Source organism: Solea solea, chromosome 7 (genome assembly GCF_958295425.1).
Source record: "Solea solea chromosome 7, fSolSol10.1, whole genome shotgun sequence".
NCBI lineage: Eukaryota > Metazoa > Chordata > Actinopteri > Pleuronectiformes > Soleidae > Solea > Solea solea.
The window spans coordinates 1-17802 of record NC_081140.1 but is presented as its reverse complement, the minus strand read 5'-3'; positions in this window follow the sequence as shown (position 1 = coordinate 17802).

Here is a 17802-nt window from a genome sequence, read left to right as displayed (position 1 = left end):
TTGCAATGATTTCACTGTTTGGATGTGTTTTTCTATTTGTGTCTGTTGTTGTGCACATTCAGCAAGTATCGACTGATTTTTTTCAATTTTCTACTGTCCCATAACATAAACCTCACAAATGAAGTTAACATCTTATAAGATATAGTTACATGCCGTCAGTGTTTGATTTTGCAATGATTTCACTGTTTGGATGTGTTTTTCTATTTGTGTCTGTTTTGTGCACATTCAGCAAGTGTACGGCTGTTTTCTGATTTTTTTCAATTTTCTACTGTCCCATAACATAAACCTCACAAATAAAGTTAACATCTTATAAGATATAGTTATATGCCGTCAGTGTTTGATTTTGCAATGATTTCACTGTTTGGATGTGTTTTTCTATTTGTGTCTGTTTTTGTGCACATTCAGCAAGTATACGGCTGTTTTCTGATTTTTTTCAATTTTCTACTGTCCCATAACATAAACCTCACAAATAAAGTTAACATCTTATAAGATATAGTTATATGCCTTCAGTGTTTGATTTTGCAATGATTTCACTGTTTGGATGTGTTTTTCTATTTGTGTCTGTTTTGTGCACATTCAGCAAGTATACGGCTGTTTTCTGATTTTTTTCAATTTTCTACTGTCCCATAACATAAACCTCACAAATAAAGTTACCATCTTATAAGATATACTTCTGTAACCTCAGTGTTTGATTTTGCAATGATTTCACTGTTTGGATGTGTTTTTCTATTTGTGTCTGTTTTTGTGCACATTCACCTGGAATACGACTGTTTTCTGATTTCTTTTTCATTTTTCTACTGTCCCATAACATAAACCTCACAAATAAAGTTAAAATCTTATAAGATATAGTTACATGCCGCCAGTGTTTGATTTTGCAATGATTTCACTGTTTGGATGTGTTTTTCTATTTGTGTCTTTTGTTGTGCACATTCAGCAAGTATACGGCTGTTTTCTGATTTTTTTCAATTTTCTACTGTCCCATAACAAACCTCACAAATAAAGTTAACATCTTATAAGATATACTTCTGTAACCTCAGTGTTTGATTTTGCAATGATTTCACTGTTTGGATGTGTTTTTCTATGTGTGTCTGTGTTTGTGCATATTCAGCAAGTATACGGCTGTTTTCTGATTTTTTTCAATTTTCTACTGTCCCATAACATAAACCTCACAAATAAAGTTAAAATCTTATAAGATATAGTTACATGCCGCCAGTGTTTGATTTTGCAATGATTTCACTGTTTGGATGTGTTTTTCTATTTGTGTCTTTTGTTGTGCACATTCAGCAAGTATACGGCTGTTTTCTGATTTTTTTCAATTTTCTACTGTCCCATAACATAAACCTCACAAATAAAGTTAACATCTTATAAGATATACTTCTGTAACCTCAGTGTTTGATTTTGCAATGATTTCACTGTTTGGATGTGTTTTTCTATTTGTGTCTGTTTTTGTGCACATTCAGCAAGTATACGGCTGTTTTCTGATTTTTTCAATTTTCTACTGTCCCATAACATAAACCTCACAAATAAAGTTAACATCTTATAAGATATACTTCTGTAACCTCAGTGTTTGATTTTGCAATGATTTCACTGTTTGGATGTGTTTTTCTATTTGTGTCTGTTTTTGTGCACATTCAGCAAGTATACGGCTGTTTTCTGATTTTTTCAATTTTCTACTGTCCCATAACATAAACCTCACAAATAAAGTTAACATCTTATAAGATATACTTCTGTACCCTCAGTGTTTGATTTTGCAATGATTTCACTGTTTGGATGTGTTTTTCTATTTGTGTCTTTTGTTGTGCACATTCAGCAAGTATACGGCTGTTTTCTGATTTTTTTCAATTTCTACTGTCCCATAACATAAACCTCACAAATAAAGTTAAAATCTTATAAGATATAGTTATATGCCGTCAGTGTTTGATTTTGCAATGATTTCACTGTTTGGATGTGTTTTTCTATTTGTGTCTTTTGTTGTGCACATTCAGCAAGTATACGGCTGTTTTCTGATTTTTTTCAATTTTCTACTGTCCCATAACATAAACCTCACAAATAAAGTTAACATCTTATAAGATATACTTCTGTACCCTCAGTGTTTGATTTTGCAATGATTTCACTGTTTGGATGTGTTTTTCTATTAGTGTCTTTTGTTGTGCACATTCAGCAAGTATACGGCTGTTTTCTGATTTTTTTCAATTTTCTACTGTCCCATAACATAAACCTCACAAATAAAGTTACCATCTTATAAGATATACTTCTGTAACCTCAGTGTTTGATTTTGCAATGATTTCACTGTTTGGATGTGTTTTTCTATTTGTGTCTGTTTTTGTGCACATTCACCTGGAATACGACTGTTTTCTGATTTCTTTTTCATTTTTCTACTGTCCCATAACATAAACCTCACAAATAAAGTTAAAATCTTATAAGATATAGTTACATGCCGCCAGTGTTTGATTTTGCAATGATTTCACTGTTTGGATGTGTTTTTCTATTTGTGTCTTTTGTTGTGCACATTCAGCAAGTATACGGCTGTTTTCTGATTTTTTTCAATTTTCTACTGTCCCATAACAAACCTCACAAATAAAGTTAACATCTTATAAGATATACTTCTGTAACCTCAGTGTTTGATTTTGCAATGATTTCACTGTTTGGATGTGTTTTTCTATGTGTGTCTGTGTTTGTGCACATTCAGCAAGTATACGGCTGTTTTCTGATTTTTTTCAATTTTCTACTGTCCCATAACATAAAGATCACAAATAAAGTTAAAATCTTATAAGATATAGTTACATGCCGCCAGTGTTTTATTTTGCAATGATTTCACTGTTTGGATGTGTTTTTCTATTTGTGTCTTTTGTTGTGCACATTCAGCAAGTATACGGCTGTTTTCTAATTTTTTTCAATTTTTTACTGTCCCATAACATAAACCTCACAAATAAAGTTAACATCTTATTAGATATACTTCTGTAACCTCAGTGTTTGATTTTGCAATGATTTCACTGTTTGGATGTGTTTTTCTATTTGTGTCTGTTTTTGTGCACATTCAGCAAGTATGCGGCTGTTTTCTGATTTTTTTCAATTTTCTACTGTCCCATAACAAACCTCACAAATAAAGTTAACATCTTATAAGATATACTTCTGTAACCTCAGTGTTTGATTTTGCAATGATTTCACTGTTTGGATGTGTTTTTCTATTTGTGTCTGTTTTTGTGCACATTCAGCAAGTATACGGCTGTTTTCTGATTTTTTCAATTTTCTACTGTCCCATAACATAAACCTCACAAATAAAGTTAACATCTTATAAGATATACTTCTGTAACCTCAGTGTTTGATTTTGCAATGATGTCACTGTTTGGATGTGTTTTTCTATTTGTGTCTGTTTTTGTGCACATTCAGCAAGTATACGGCTGTTTTCTAATTTTTTTCAATTTTCTACTGTCCCATAACATAAACCTCACAAATAAAGTTAACATCTTATAAGATATACTTCTGTACCCTCAGTGTTTGATTTTGCAATGATTTCACTGTTTGGATGTGTTTTTCTATTTGTGTCTTTTGTTGTGCACATTCAGCAAGTATACGGCTGTTTTCTGATTTTTTTCAATTTCTACTGTCCCATAACATAAACCTCACAAATAAAGTTAAAATCTTATAAGATATAGTTATATGCCGTCAGTGTTTGATTTTGCAATGATTTCACTGTTTGGATGTGTTTTTCTATTTGTGTCTTTTGTTGTGCACATTCAGCAAGTATACGGCTGTTTTCTGATTTTTTTCAATTTTCTACTGTCCCATAACATAAACCTCACAAATAAAGTTAACATCTTATAAGATATACTTCTGTACCCTCAGTGTTTGATTTTGCAATGATTTCACTGTTTGGATGTGTTTTTCTATTTGTGTCTGTTGTTGTGCACATTCAGCAAGTATCGACTGATTTTTTTCAATTTTCTACTGTCCCATAACATAAACCTCACAAATGAAGTTAACATCTTATAAGATATAGTTACATGCCGTCAGTGTTTGATTTTGCAATGATTTCACTGTTTGGATGTGTTTTTCTATTTGTGTCTGTTTTGTGCACATTCAGCAAGTGTACGGCTGTTTTCTGATTTTTTTCAATTTTCTACTGTCCCATAACATAAACCTCACAAATAAAGTTAACATCTTATAAGATATAGTTATATGCCGTCAGTGTTTGATTTTGCAATGATTTCACTGTTTGGATGTGTTTTTCTATTTGTGTCTGTTTTTGTGCACATTCAGCAAGTATACGGCTGTTTTCTGATTTTTTTCAATTTTCTACTGTCCCATAACATAAACCTCACAAATAAAGTTAACATCTTATAAGATATAGTTATATGCCTTCAGTGTTTGATTTTGCAATGATTTCACTGTTTGGATGTGTTTTTCTATTTGTGTCTGTTTTGTGCACATTCAGCAAGTATACGGCTGTTTTCTGATTTTTTTCAATTTTCTACTGTCCCATAACATAAACCTCACAAATAAAGTTACCATCTTATAAGATATACTTCTGTAACCTCAGTGTTTGATTTTGCAATGATTTCACTGTTTGGATGTGTTTTTCTATTTGTGTCTGTTTTTGTGCACATTCACCTGGAATACGACTGTTTTCTGATTTCTTTTTCATTTTTCTACTGTCCCATAACATAAACCTCACAAATAAAGTTAAAATCTTATAAGATATAGTTACATGCCGCCAGTGTTTGATTTTGCAATGATTTCACTGTTTGGATGTGTTTTTCTATTTGTGTCTTTTGTTGTGCACATTCAGCAAGTATACGGCTGTTTTCTGATTTTTTTCAATTTTCTACTGTCCCATAACAAACCTCACAAATAAAGTTAACATCTTATAAGATATACTTCTGTAACCTCAGTGTTTGATTTTGCAATGATTTCACTGTTTGGATGTGTTTTTCTATGTGTGTCTGTGTTTGTGCATATTCAGCAAGTATACGGCTGTTTTCTGATTTTTTTCAATTTTCTACTGTCCCATAACATAAACCTCACAAATAAAGTTAAAATCTTATAAGATATAGTTACATGCCGCCAGTGTTTGATTTTGCAATGATTTCACTGTTTGGATGTGTTTTTCTATTTGTGTCTTTTGTTGTGCACATTCAGCAAGTATACGGCTGTTTTCTAATTTTTTTCAATTTTTTACTGTCCCATAACATAAACCTCACAAATAAAGTTAACATCTTATAAGATATACTTCTGTAACCTCAGTGTTTGATTTTGCAATGATTTCACTGTTTGGATGTGTTTTTCTATGTGTGTCTGTGTTTGTGCACATTCAGCAAGTATACGGCTGTTTTCTGATTTTTTTCAATTTTCTACTGTCCCATAACATAAACATCACAAATAAAGTTAAAATCTTATAAGATATAGTTACATGCCGCCAGTGTTTTATTTTGCAATGATTTCACTGTTTGGATGTGTTTTTCTATTTGTGTCTTTTGTTGTGCACATTCAGCAAGTATACGGCTGTTTTCTAATTTTTTTCAATTTTTTACTGTCCCATAACATAAACCTCACAAATAAAGTTAACATCTTATTAGATATACTTCTGTAACCTCAGTGTTTGATTTTGCAATGATTTCACTGTTTGGATGTGTTTTTCTATTTGTGTCTGTTTTTGTGCACATTCAGCAAGTATGCGGCTGTTTTCTGATTTTTTTCAATTTTCTACTGTCCCATAACAAACCTCACAAATAAAGTTAACATCTTATAAGATATACTTCTGTAACATCAGTGTTTGATTTTGCAATGATTTCACTGTTTGGATGTGTTTTTCTATTTGTGTCTGTTTTTGTGCACATTCAGCAAGTATACGGCTGTTTTCTGATTTTTTCAATTTTCTACTGTCCCATAACATAAACCTCACAAATAAAGTTAACATCTTATAAGATATACTTCTGTAACCTCAGTGTTTGATTTTGCAATGATGTCACTGTTTGGATGTGTTTTTCTATTTGTGTCTGTTTTTGTGCACATTCAGCAAGTATACGGCTGTTTTCTAATTTTTTTCAATTTTCTACTGTCCCATAACATAAACCTCACAAATAAAGTTAACATCTTATAAGATATACTTCTGTACCCTCAGTGTTTGATTTTGCAATGATTTCACTGTTTGGATGTGTTTTTCTATTTGTGTCTTTTGTTGTGCACATTCAGCAAGTATACGGCTGTTTTCTGATTTTTTTCAATTTCTACTGTCCCATAACATAAACCTCACAAATAAAGTTAAAATCTTATAAGATATAGTTATATGCCGTCAGTGTTTGATTTTGCAATGATTTCACTGTTTGGATGTGTTTTTCTATTTGTGTCTTTTGTTGTGCACATTCAGCAAGTATACGGCTGTTTTCTGATTTTTTTCAATTTTCTACTGTCCCATAACATAAACCTCACAAATAAAGTTAACATCTTATAAGATATACTTCTGTACCCTCAGTGTTTGATTTTGCAATGATTTCACTGTTTGGATGTGTTTTTCTATTTGTGTCTGTTGTTGTGCACATTCAGCAAGTATCGACTGATTTTTTTCAATTTTCTACTGTCCCATAACATAAACCTCACAAATGAAGTTAACATCTTATAAGATATAGTTACATGCCGTCAGTGTTTGATTTTGCAATGATTTCACTGTTTGGATGTGTTTTTCTATTTGTGTCTGTTTTGTGCACATTCAGCAAGTGTACGGCTGTTTTCTGATTTTTTTCAATTTTCTACTGTCCCATAACATAAACCTCACAAATAAAGTTAACATCTTATAAGATATAGTTATATGCCGTCAGTGTTTGATTTTGCAATGATTTCACTGTTTGGATGTGTTTTTCTATTTGTGTCTGTTTTTGTGCACATTCAGCAAGTATACGGCTGTTTTCTGATTTTTTTCAATTTTCTACTGTCCCATAACATAAACCTCACAAATAAAGTTAACATCTTATAAGATATAGTTATATGCCTTCAGTGTTTGATTTTGCAATGATTTCACTGTTTGGATGTGTTTTTCTATTTGTGTCTGTTTTGTGCACATTCAGCAAGTATACGGCTGTTTTCTGATTTTTTTCAATTTTCTACTGTCCCATAACATAAACCTCACAAATAAAGTTACCATCTTATAAGATATACTTCTGTAACCTCAGTGTTTGATTTTGCAATGATTTCACTGTTTGGATGTGTTTTTCTATTTGTGTCTGTTTTTGTGCATATTCAGCAAGTATACGGCTGTTTTCTGATTTTTTTCAATTTTCTACTGTCCCATAACATAAACCTCACAAATAAAGTTAAAATCTTGTAAGATATAGTTATATGCCGTCAGTGTTTGATTTTGCAATGATTTCACTGTTTGGATGTGTTTTTCTATTTGTGTCTGTTTTTGTGCACATTCAGCAAGTATACGGCTGTTTTCTGATTTTTTTCAATTTTCTACTGTCCCATAACATAAACCTCACAAATAAAGTTAACATCTTATAAGATATAGATATATGCCTTCAGTGTTTGATTTTGCAATGATTTCACTGTTTGGATGTGTTTTTCTATTTGTGTCTGTTTTTGTGCACATTCAGCAAGTATACGGCTGTTTTCTGATTTTTTCAATTTTCTACTGTCCCATAACATAAACCTCACAAATAAAGTTAAAATCTTATAAGATATAGTTACATGCCGCCAGTGTTTGATTTTGCAATGATTTCACTGTTTGGATGTGTTTTTCTATTTGTGTCTTTTGTTGTGCACATTCAGCAAGTATACGGCTGTTTTCTGATTTTTTTCAATTTTCTACTGTCCCATAACAAACCTCACAAATAAAGTTAACATCTTATAAGATATACTTCTGTAACCTCAGTGTTTGATTTTGCAATGATTTCACTGTTTGGATGTGTTTTTCTATGTGTGTCTGTGTTTGTGCACATTCAGCAAGTATACGGCTGTTTTCTGATTTTTTTCAATTTTCTACTGTCCCATAACATAAACCTCACAAATAAAGTTAAAATCTTATAAGATATAGTTACATGCCGCCAGTGTTTGATTTTGCAATGATTTCACTGTTTGGATGTGTTTTTCTATTTGTGTCTTTTGTTGTGCACATTCAGCAAGTATACGGCTGTTTTCTAATTATTTTCAATTTTCTACTGTCCCATAACATAAACCTCACAAATAAAGTTAACATCTTATAAGATATACTTCTGTAACCTCAGTGTTTGATTTTGCAATGATTTCACTGTTTGGATGTGTTTTTCTATTTGTGTCTGTTTTTGTGCACATTCAGCAAGTATGCGGCTGTTTTCTGATTTTTTTCAATTTTCTACTGTCCCATAACAAACCTCACAAATAAAGTTAACATCTTATAAGATATACTTCTGTAACCTCAGTGTTTGATTTTGCAATGATTTCACTGTTTGGATGTGTTTTTCTATTTGTGTCTGTTTTTGTGCACATTCAGCAAGTATACGGCTGTTTTCTGATTTTTTCAATTTTCTACTGTCCCATAACATAAACCTCACAAATAAAGTTAACATCTTATAAGATATACTTCTGTAACCTCAGTGTTTGATTTTGCAATGATGTCACTGTTTGGATGTGTTTTTCTATTTGTGTCTGTTTTTGTGCACATTCAGCAAGTATACGGCTGTTTTCTGATTTTTTTCAATTTTCTACTGTCCCATAACATAAACCTCACAAATAAAGTTAACATCTTATAAGATATACTTCTGTACCCTCAGTGTTTGATTTTGCAATGATTTCACTGTTTGGATGTGTTTTTCTATTTGTGTCTTTTGTTGTGCACATTCAGCAAGTATACGGCTGTTTTCTGATTTTTTTCAATTTCTACTGTCCCATAACATAAACCTCACAAATAAAGTTAAAATCTTATAAGATATAGTTATATGCCGTCAGTGTTTGATTTTGCAATGATTTCACTGTTTGGATGTGTTTTTCTATTTGTGTCTTTTGTTGTGCACATTCAGCAAGTATACGGCTGTTTTCTGATTTTTTTCAATTTTCTACTGTCCCATAACATAAACCTCACAAATAAAGTTAACATCTTATAAGATATACTTCTGTACCCTCAGTGTTTGATTTTGCAATGATTTCACTGTTTGGATGTGTTTTTCTATTTGTGTCTTTTGTTGTGCACATTGAATTGAATTGAATTGAATTGAATTGAATATACTTTATTAATCCCTTGCGGGAAATTCTTTCGTCACAGCGCTCCAGTGTACAAAGGTAACGAATGTTACAGCAGAAACGAATCTTATAGCAGCAATTTTGAAAATTACAAAGTCAAAAACTATAAGAATAAGTAAGAATAAAACAAAGAATAAAATTATACGAGTACGAATAAAATAAGAATAAATTTGCACAGTTAAAAATTTCCACAATATACCTTTAAAGCTTGTACATCCCCCTCCCCCCATATTACAATATATACAGATGAAATATAAGCTTATTTATCAAACAGAAGAGTTGTACAACTTAATAGCCACAGGCAGGAATGATCAAGTATCGACTGATTTTTTTCAATTTTCTACTGTCCCATAACATAAACCTCACAAATGAAGTTAACATCTTATAAGATATAGTTACATGCTGTCAGTGTTTGATTTTGCAATGATTTCACTGTTTGGATGTGTTATTCTATTTGTGTCTTTTGTTGTGCACATTCAGCAAGTATACGGCTGTTTTCTGATTTTTTTCAATTTTCTACTGTCCCATAACATAAACCTCACAAATAAAGTTAACATCTTATAAGATATACTTCTGTACCCTCAGTGTTTGATTTTGCAATGATTTCACTGTTTGGATGTGTTTTTCTATTTGTGTTTTTATGCGCATTCAGCAAGTATACGGCTGTTTTCTGATTTTTTTCAATTTTCTACTGTCCCATAACATAAACCTCACATATAAAGTTAAAATCTTATAAGATATAGTTATATGCCTTCAGTGTTTGATTTTGCAATGATTTCACTGTTTGGATGTGTTTTTCTATGTGTGTCTGTGTTTCTGCATATTCAGCAAGTATACAGCTGTTTTCTGATTTTTTTCAATTTTCTACTGTCCCATAACATAAACCTCACAAATAAAGTTATTATCTCATAAGATATACTTCTGTAACCTCAGTGTTTGATTTTGCAATGATTTCACTGTTTGGATGTGTTTTTCTATTTGTGTCTGTTTTTGTGCACATTCAGCAAGTATACGGCTGTTTTCTGATTTTTTTCAATTTTCTACTGTCGCATGACAGAAACCTCACAAATAAGGTTAACATCTTATAAGATATACTTCTGTACCCTCAGTGTTTGATTTTGCAATGATTTCACTGTTTGGGTGTGTTTTTCTATTTGTGTCTGTTTTGTGCACATTCAGCAAGTGTACGGCTGTTTTCTGATTTTTTTCAATTTTCTACTGTCCCATAACATAAACCTCACAAATAAAGTTAACATCTTATAAGATATAGTTATATGCCTTCAGTGTTTGATTTTGCAATGATTTCACTGTTTGGATGTGTTTTTCTATTTGTGTCTGTTTTGTGCACATTCAGCAAGTATACGGCTGTTTTCTGATTTTTTTCAATTTTCTCCTCGCCCATAACATAAACCTCACAAATAAAGTTAACATCTTATAAGATATACTTCTGTAACCTCAGTGTTTGATTTTGCAATGATTTCACTGTTTGGATGTGTTTTTCTATTTGTGTCTTTTGTTGTGCACATTCAGCAAGTATCGACTGATTTTTTTCAATTTTCTACTGTCCCATAACATAAACCTCACAAATGAAGTTAACATCTTATAAGATATAGTTATATGCCGTCAGTGTTTGATTTTGCAATGATTTCACTGTTTGGATGTGTTTTTCTATTTGTGTCTGTTTTGTGCACATTCAGCAAGTATACGGCTGTTTTCTGATTTTTTTCAATTTTCTACTGTCCCATAACATAAACCTCACAAATAAAGTTAACATCTTATAAGATATACTTCTGTAACCTCAGTGTTTGATTTTGCAATGATTTCACTGTTTGGATGTGTTTTTCTATTTGTGTCTGTTTTGTGCACATTCAGCAAGTATACGGCTGTTTTCTGATTTTTTTCAATTTTCTACTGTCCCATAACATAAACCTCACAAATAAAGTTAACATCTTATAAGATATAGTTATATGCCTTCAGTGTTTGATTTTGCAATGATTTTACTGTTTGGATGTGTTTTTCTATTTGTGTCTGTTTTTGTGCGAATTCAGCAAGTATACGGCTGTTTTCTGTTTTTTTTCAGTTTTCTACTGTCCCATAACATAAACCTCACAAATAAAGTTAAAATCTTATGAGATATAGTTATATGCCTTCAGTGTTTGATTTTGCAATGATTTCACTGTTTGGATGTGTTTTTCTATTTGTGTCTGTTTTGTGCACATTCAGCAAGTATACGGCTGTTTTCTGATTTTTTTCAATTTTCTCCTCGCCCATAACATAAACCTCACAAATAAAGTTAACATCTTATAAGATATACTTCTGTAACCTCAGTGTTTGATTTTGCAATGATTTCACTGTTTGGATGTGTTTTTCTATTTGTGTCTTTTGTTGTGCACATTCAGCAAGTATACGGCTGTTTTCTGATTTTTTTCAATTTTCTACTGTCCCATAACATAAACCTCACAAATAAAGTTAACATCTTATAAGATATACTTCTGTAACCTCAGTGTTTGATTTTGCAATGATTTCACTGTTTGGATGTGTTTTTCTATTTGTGTCTGTTTTTGTGCACATTCAGCAAGTATACGGCTGTTTTCTGATTTTTTTCAATTTTCTACTGTCCCATAACATAAACCTCACAAATAAAGTTAACATCTTATAAGATATACTTCTGTACCCTCAGTGTTTGATTTTGCAATGATTTCACTGTTTGGATGCGTTTTTCTATTTGTGTCTTTTGTTGTGCACATTCAGCAAGTATACGGCTGTTTTCTGATTTTTTTCAAATTTCTACTGTCCCATAACATAAACCTCACAAATAAAGTTAAAATCTTATAAGATATAGTTATATGCCGTCAGTGTTTGATTTTGCAATGATTTCACTGTTTGGATGTGTTTTTCTATTTGTGTCTTTTGTTGTGCGCATTCAGCAAGTATATGGCTGTTTTCTGATTTTTTTCAATTTTCTACTGTCCCATAACATAAACCTCACAAATAAAGTTAAAATCTTATAAGATATACTTCTGTAACCTCAGTGTTTGATTTTGCAATGATTTCACTGTTTGGATGTGTTTTTCTATTTGTGTCTGTTTTTGTGCACATTCAGCAAGTATACGGCTGTTTTCTGATTTTTTTCAATTTTCTACTGTCCCATAACATAAAACTCACAAATAAAGTTAACATCTTATAAGATATAGTTATATGCCGTCAGTGTTTGATTTTGCAATGATTTCACTGTTTGGATGTGTTATTCTATTTGTGTCTTTTGTTGTGCACATTCAGCAAGTATACGGCTGTTTTCTGATTTTTTTCAATTTTCTACTGTCCCATAACATAAACCTCACAAATAAAGTTAACATCTTATAAGATATACTTCTGTACCCTCAGTGTTTGATTTTGCAATGATTTCACTGTTTGGATGTGTTTTTCTATTTGTGTTTTTATGCGCATTCAGCAAGTATACGGCTGTTTTCTGATTTTTTTCAATTTTCTACTGTCCCATAACATAAACCTCACATATAAAGTTAAAATCTTATAAGATATAGTTATATGCCTTCAGTGTTTGATTTTGCAATGATTTCACTGTTTGGATGTGTTTTTCTATGTGTGTCTGTGTTTCTGCATATTCAGCAAGTATACAGCTGTTTTCTGATTTTTTTCAATTTTCTACTGTCCCATAACATAAACCTCACAAATAAAGTTATTATCTCATAAGATATACTTCTGTAACCTCAGTGTTTGATTTTGCAATGATTTCACTGTTTGGATGTGTTTTTCTATTTGTGTCTGTTTTTGTGCACATTCAGCAAGTATACGGCTGTTTTCTGATTTTTTTCAATTTTCTACTGTCGCATAACAGAAACCTCACAAATAAAGTTAACATCTTATAAGATATACTTCTGTACCCTCAGTGTTTGATTTTGCATTGATTTCACTGTTTGGGTGTGTTTTTCTATTTGTGTCTGTTTTGTGCACATTCAGCAAGTGTACGGCTGTTTTCTGATTTTTTTCAATTTTCTACTGTCCCATAACATAAACCTCACAAATAAAGTTAACATCTTATAAGATATAGTTATATGCCTTCAGTGTTTGATTTTGCAATGATTTCACTGTTTGGATGTGTTTTTCTATTTGTGTCTGTTTTGTGCACATTCAGCAAGTATACGGCTGTTTTCTGATTTTTTTCAATTTTCTCCTCGCCCATAACATAAACCTCACAAATAAAGTTAACATCTTATAAGATATACTTCTGTAACCTCAGTGTTTGATTTTGCAATGATTTCACTGTTTGGATGTGTTTTTCTATTTGTGTCTTTTGTTGTGCACATTCAGCAAGTATCGACTGATTTTTTTCAATTTTCTACTGTCCCATAACATAAACCTCACAAATGAAGTTAACATCTTATAAGATATAGTTATATGCCGTCAGTGTTTGATTTTGCAATGATTTCACTGTTTGGATGTGTTTTTCTATTTGTGTCTGTTTTGTGCACATTCAGCAAGTATACGGCTGTTTTCTGATTTTTTTCAATTTTCTACTGTCCCATAACATAAACCTCACAAATAAAGTTACCATCTTATAAGATATACTTCTGTAACCTCAGTGTTTGATTTTGCAATGATTTCACTGTTTGGATGTGTTTTTCTATTTGTGTCTGTTTTTGTGCACATTCAGCAAGTATACGGCTGTGTTCTGATTTTTTTCAATTTTCTACTGTCGCATAACATAAACCTCAAAAATAAAGTTAACATCTTATAAGATATACTTCTGTAACCTCAGTGTTTGATTTTGCAATGATTTCACTGTTTGGATGTGTTTTTCTATTTGTGTCTTTTGTTGTGCACATTCAGCAAGTATACGGCTGTTTTCTGATTTTTTTCAATTTTCTACTGTCCCATAACATAAACCTCACAAATAAAGTTAACATCTTATAAGATATACTTCTGTAACCTCAGTGTTTGATTTTGCAATGATTTCACTGTTTGGATGTGTTTTTCTATTTGTGTCTGTTTTTGTGCACATTCAGCAAGTATGCGGCTGTTTTCTGATTTTTTTCAATTTTCTACTGTCCCATAACAAACCTCACAAATAAAGTTAACATCTTATAAGATATACTTCTGTAACCTCAGTGTTTGATTTTGCAATGATTTCACTGTTTGGATGTGTTTTTCTATTTGTGTCTGTTTTTGTGCACATTCAGCAAGTATACGGCTGTTTTCTGATTTTTTTCAATTTTCTACTGTCCCATAACATGAACCTCACAAATAAAGTTAACATCTTATAAGATATAGTTATATGCCGTCAGTGTTTGATTTTGCAATGATTTCACTGTTTGGATGTGTTTTTCTATTCTTTTGTTGTGCACATTCAGCAAGTATACGGCTGTTTTCTGATTTTTTTCAATTTTCTTCTGTCCCATAACATAAACCTCACAAATAAAGTTAACATCTTATAAGATATACTTCTGTACCCTCAGTGTTTGATTTTGCAATGATTTCACTGTTTGGATGTGTTTTTCTATTTGTGTCTTTTGTTGTGCACATTCAGCAAGGATCGACTGTTTTCTGATTTTAATCAATTTTCTACTGTCCCATAACATAAACCTCACAAATGAAGTTAACATCTTATAAGATATAGTTATATGCCGTCAGTGTTTGATTTTCCAATGATTTCACTGTTTGGATGTGTTTTTCTATTTGTGTCTGTTTTGTGCACATTCAGCAAGTATACGGCTGTTTTCTGATTTTTTTCAATTTTCTACTGTCCCATAACATAAACCTCACAAATAAAGTTAACATCTTATAAGATATACTTCTGTAACCTCAGTGTTTGATTTTGCAATGATTTCACTGTTTGGATGTGTTTTTCTATGTGTGTCTGATTTTGTGCACATTCAGCAAGTATACGACTGTTTTCTGATTTTTTTCAATTTTCTACTGTCCCATAACATAAACCTCACAAATAAAGTTAACATCTTATAAGATATACTTCTGTAACCTCAGTGTTTGATTTTGCAATGATTTCACTGTTTGGATGTGTTTTTCTATTTGGGTCTGTTTTTGTGCACATTCAGCAAGTATACGGCTGTTTTCTGATTTTTTTCAATTTTCTACTGTCCCATAACATAAACCTCACAAATAAAGTTAAAATCTTGTAAGATATAGTTATATGCCGTCAGTGTTTGATTTTGCAATGATTTCACTGTTTGGATGTGTTTTTCTATTTGTGTCTGTTTTTGTGCACATTCAGCAAGTATACGGCTGTTTTCTGATTTTTTTCAATTTTCTACTGTCCCATAACATAAACCTCACAAATAAAGTTAACATCTTATAAGATATACTTCTGTAACCTCAGTGTTTGATTTTGCAATGATTTCACTGTTTGGATGTGTTTTTCTATTTGTGTCTGTTTTTGTGCACATTCAGCAAGTATACGGCTGTTTTCTGATTTTTTTCAATTTTCTACTGTCCCATAACATGAACCTCACAAATAAAGTTAACATCTTATAAGATATAGTTATATGCCGTCAGTGTTTGATTTTGCAATGATTTCACTGTTTGGATGTGTTTTTCTATTCTTTTGTTGTGCACATTCAGCAAGTATACGGCTGTTTTCTGATTTTTTCAATTTTCTTCTGTCCCATAACATAAACCTCACAAATAAAGTTAACATCTTATAAGATATACTTCTGTACCCTCAGTGTTTGATTTTGCAATGATTTCACTGTTTGGATGTGTTTTTCTATTTGTGTCTTTTGTTGTGCACATTCAGCAAGGATCGACTGTTTTCTGATTTTAATCAATTTTCTACTGTCCCATAACATAAACCTCACAAATGAAGTTAACATCTTATAAGATATAGTTATATGCCGTCAGTGTTTGATTTTGCAATGATTTCACTGTTTGGATGTGTTTTTCTATTTCTCTCTGTTTTTGTGTGCATTTAGCAGGGATACGATTGTTTTCTGATTTTTTTTAATTTTTCTACTGTCCCATAACATAAACCTCACAAATAAAGTTAACATCTTATAAGTTATTCTTCGGTACCCTCAGTGTTTGATTTTGCAATGATTTCACTGTTTGGATGTGTTTTTCTATTTGTGTCTGTTTTTGTGCGCATTCAGCTGGAATACGACTGTTTTCTGATTTTTTTTCATTTTCTACTGTCCCATAACATAAACCTCACAAATAAAGTTAACATCTTATAAGATATACTAATGTACCCTCGTCGTTCCGCTCGTCTTGGGACCCCAAACGACATATGAAATATTCACACTCCTGCGACCTGTAGAAATGTAGTTCCTCCAAAACTTCCACTCTGGCCAAAGAGTCTAAGACTGTATAGAGTCTGACATGACCTGATTTTCAGTTTTTGGACACATGACTTTGGGCTTTTTTCCCCCTGGCCAAAAAAAACTGCCAAAAAAACAGTCTGTAAAATTCAAACGTAAGAAAGGTGGGAAACTGTCTTTTCTTCAATAATAACTAAAGGCAATGAGCCCGGATGCTGATTTCTCCGTATGTGTATCAGGGACTCCTGGCTGATCCAGGGTACCGAGTTTCAGACCTGTGCAACCTTTGGAAAGGTCAAAGGTCAGCCGCTGTGGTGTGTTTTTTGTAATAATTCCTAAAGGCATTGAGTCAGGAGTCTGATTTTTCCGTATGTGTATCAGGGACTAAAGCTTATCCCGGTTGCCGAGTTTCAGACCTGTGCAACTTTCGGAAAAGGTCAATGGTCAGCCGTTCGGGTGTGTTTTTTGTAATAATTCCTAAAGGCATTAAGCCAGGAGTCTGATTTTTCCGTATGTGTATCAGGGACTAAGGCTAATCCAGGGTGCCGAGTTTCAGACCTGTGCAACCTTTGGAAAGGTCAAAGGTCAGCCGTTCGGGTGTGTTTTTTGTAATAATTCCTAAAGGCATTGAGCCAGGAGTCTGATTTTTCCGTGTGTGTATCAGGGACTAAGGCTGATCCAGGGTGCCGAGTTTCAGACCTGTGCAACCTTCGGAAAGGTCAATGGTCAGCCGTTCGGGTGTGTTTTTTGTAATAATTCCTAAAGGCATTGAGCCAGGAGTCTGATTTTTCCGTATGTGTATCAGGGATTTAGGCTTATCCCGGGTGCCGAGTTTCAGACCTGTGCAACTTTCGGAAAAGGTCAATGGTCAGCCGTTCGGGTGTGTTTTTTGTAATAATTCCTAAAGGCATTGAGTCAGGAGTCTGTTTTCTCCGTATGTGTATCAGGGACTAAAGCTTATCCCGGTTGCCGAGTTTCAGACCTGTGCAACCTTCGGAAAGGTCAAAGGTCAGCCGTTCGGGTGTGTTTTTTGTAATAATTCCTAAAGGCATTGAGCCAGGAGTCTGATTTTTCCGTATGTGTATCAGGGATTTAGGCTTATCCCGGGTGCAGAGTTTCAGGCTTGTGCAACCTTCGGAAAGGTCAATGGTCAGCCGTTCGGGTGTGTTTTTTGTAATAATTCCTAAAGGCATTGAGCCAGGAGTCTGATTTTTCCGTATGTGTATCAGGGATTTAGGCCTATCCCGGGTGCAGAGTTTCAGACCTGTGCAACCTTCGGAAAGGTCAATAGTCAGTCATTCGG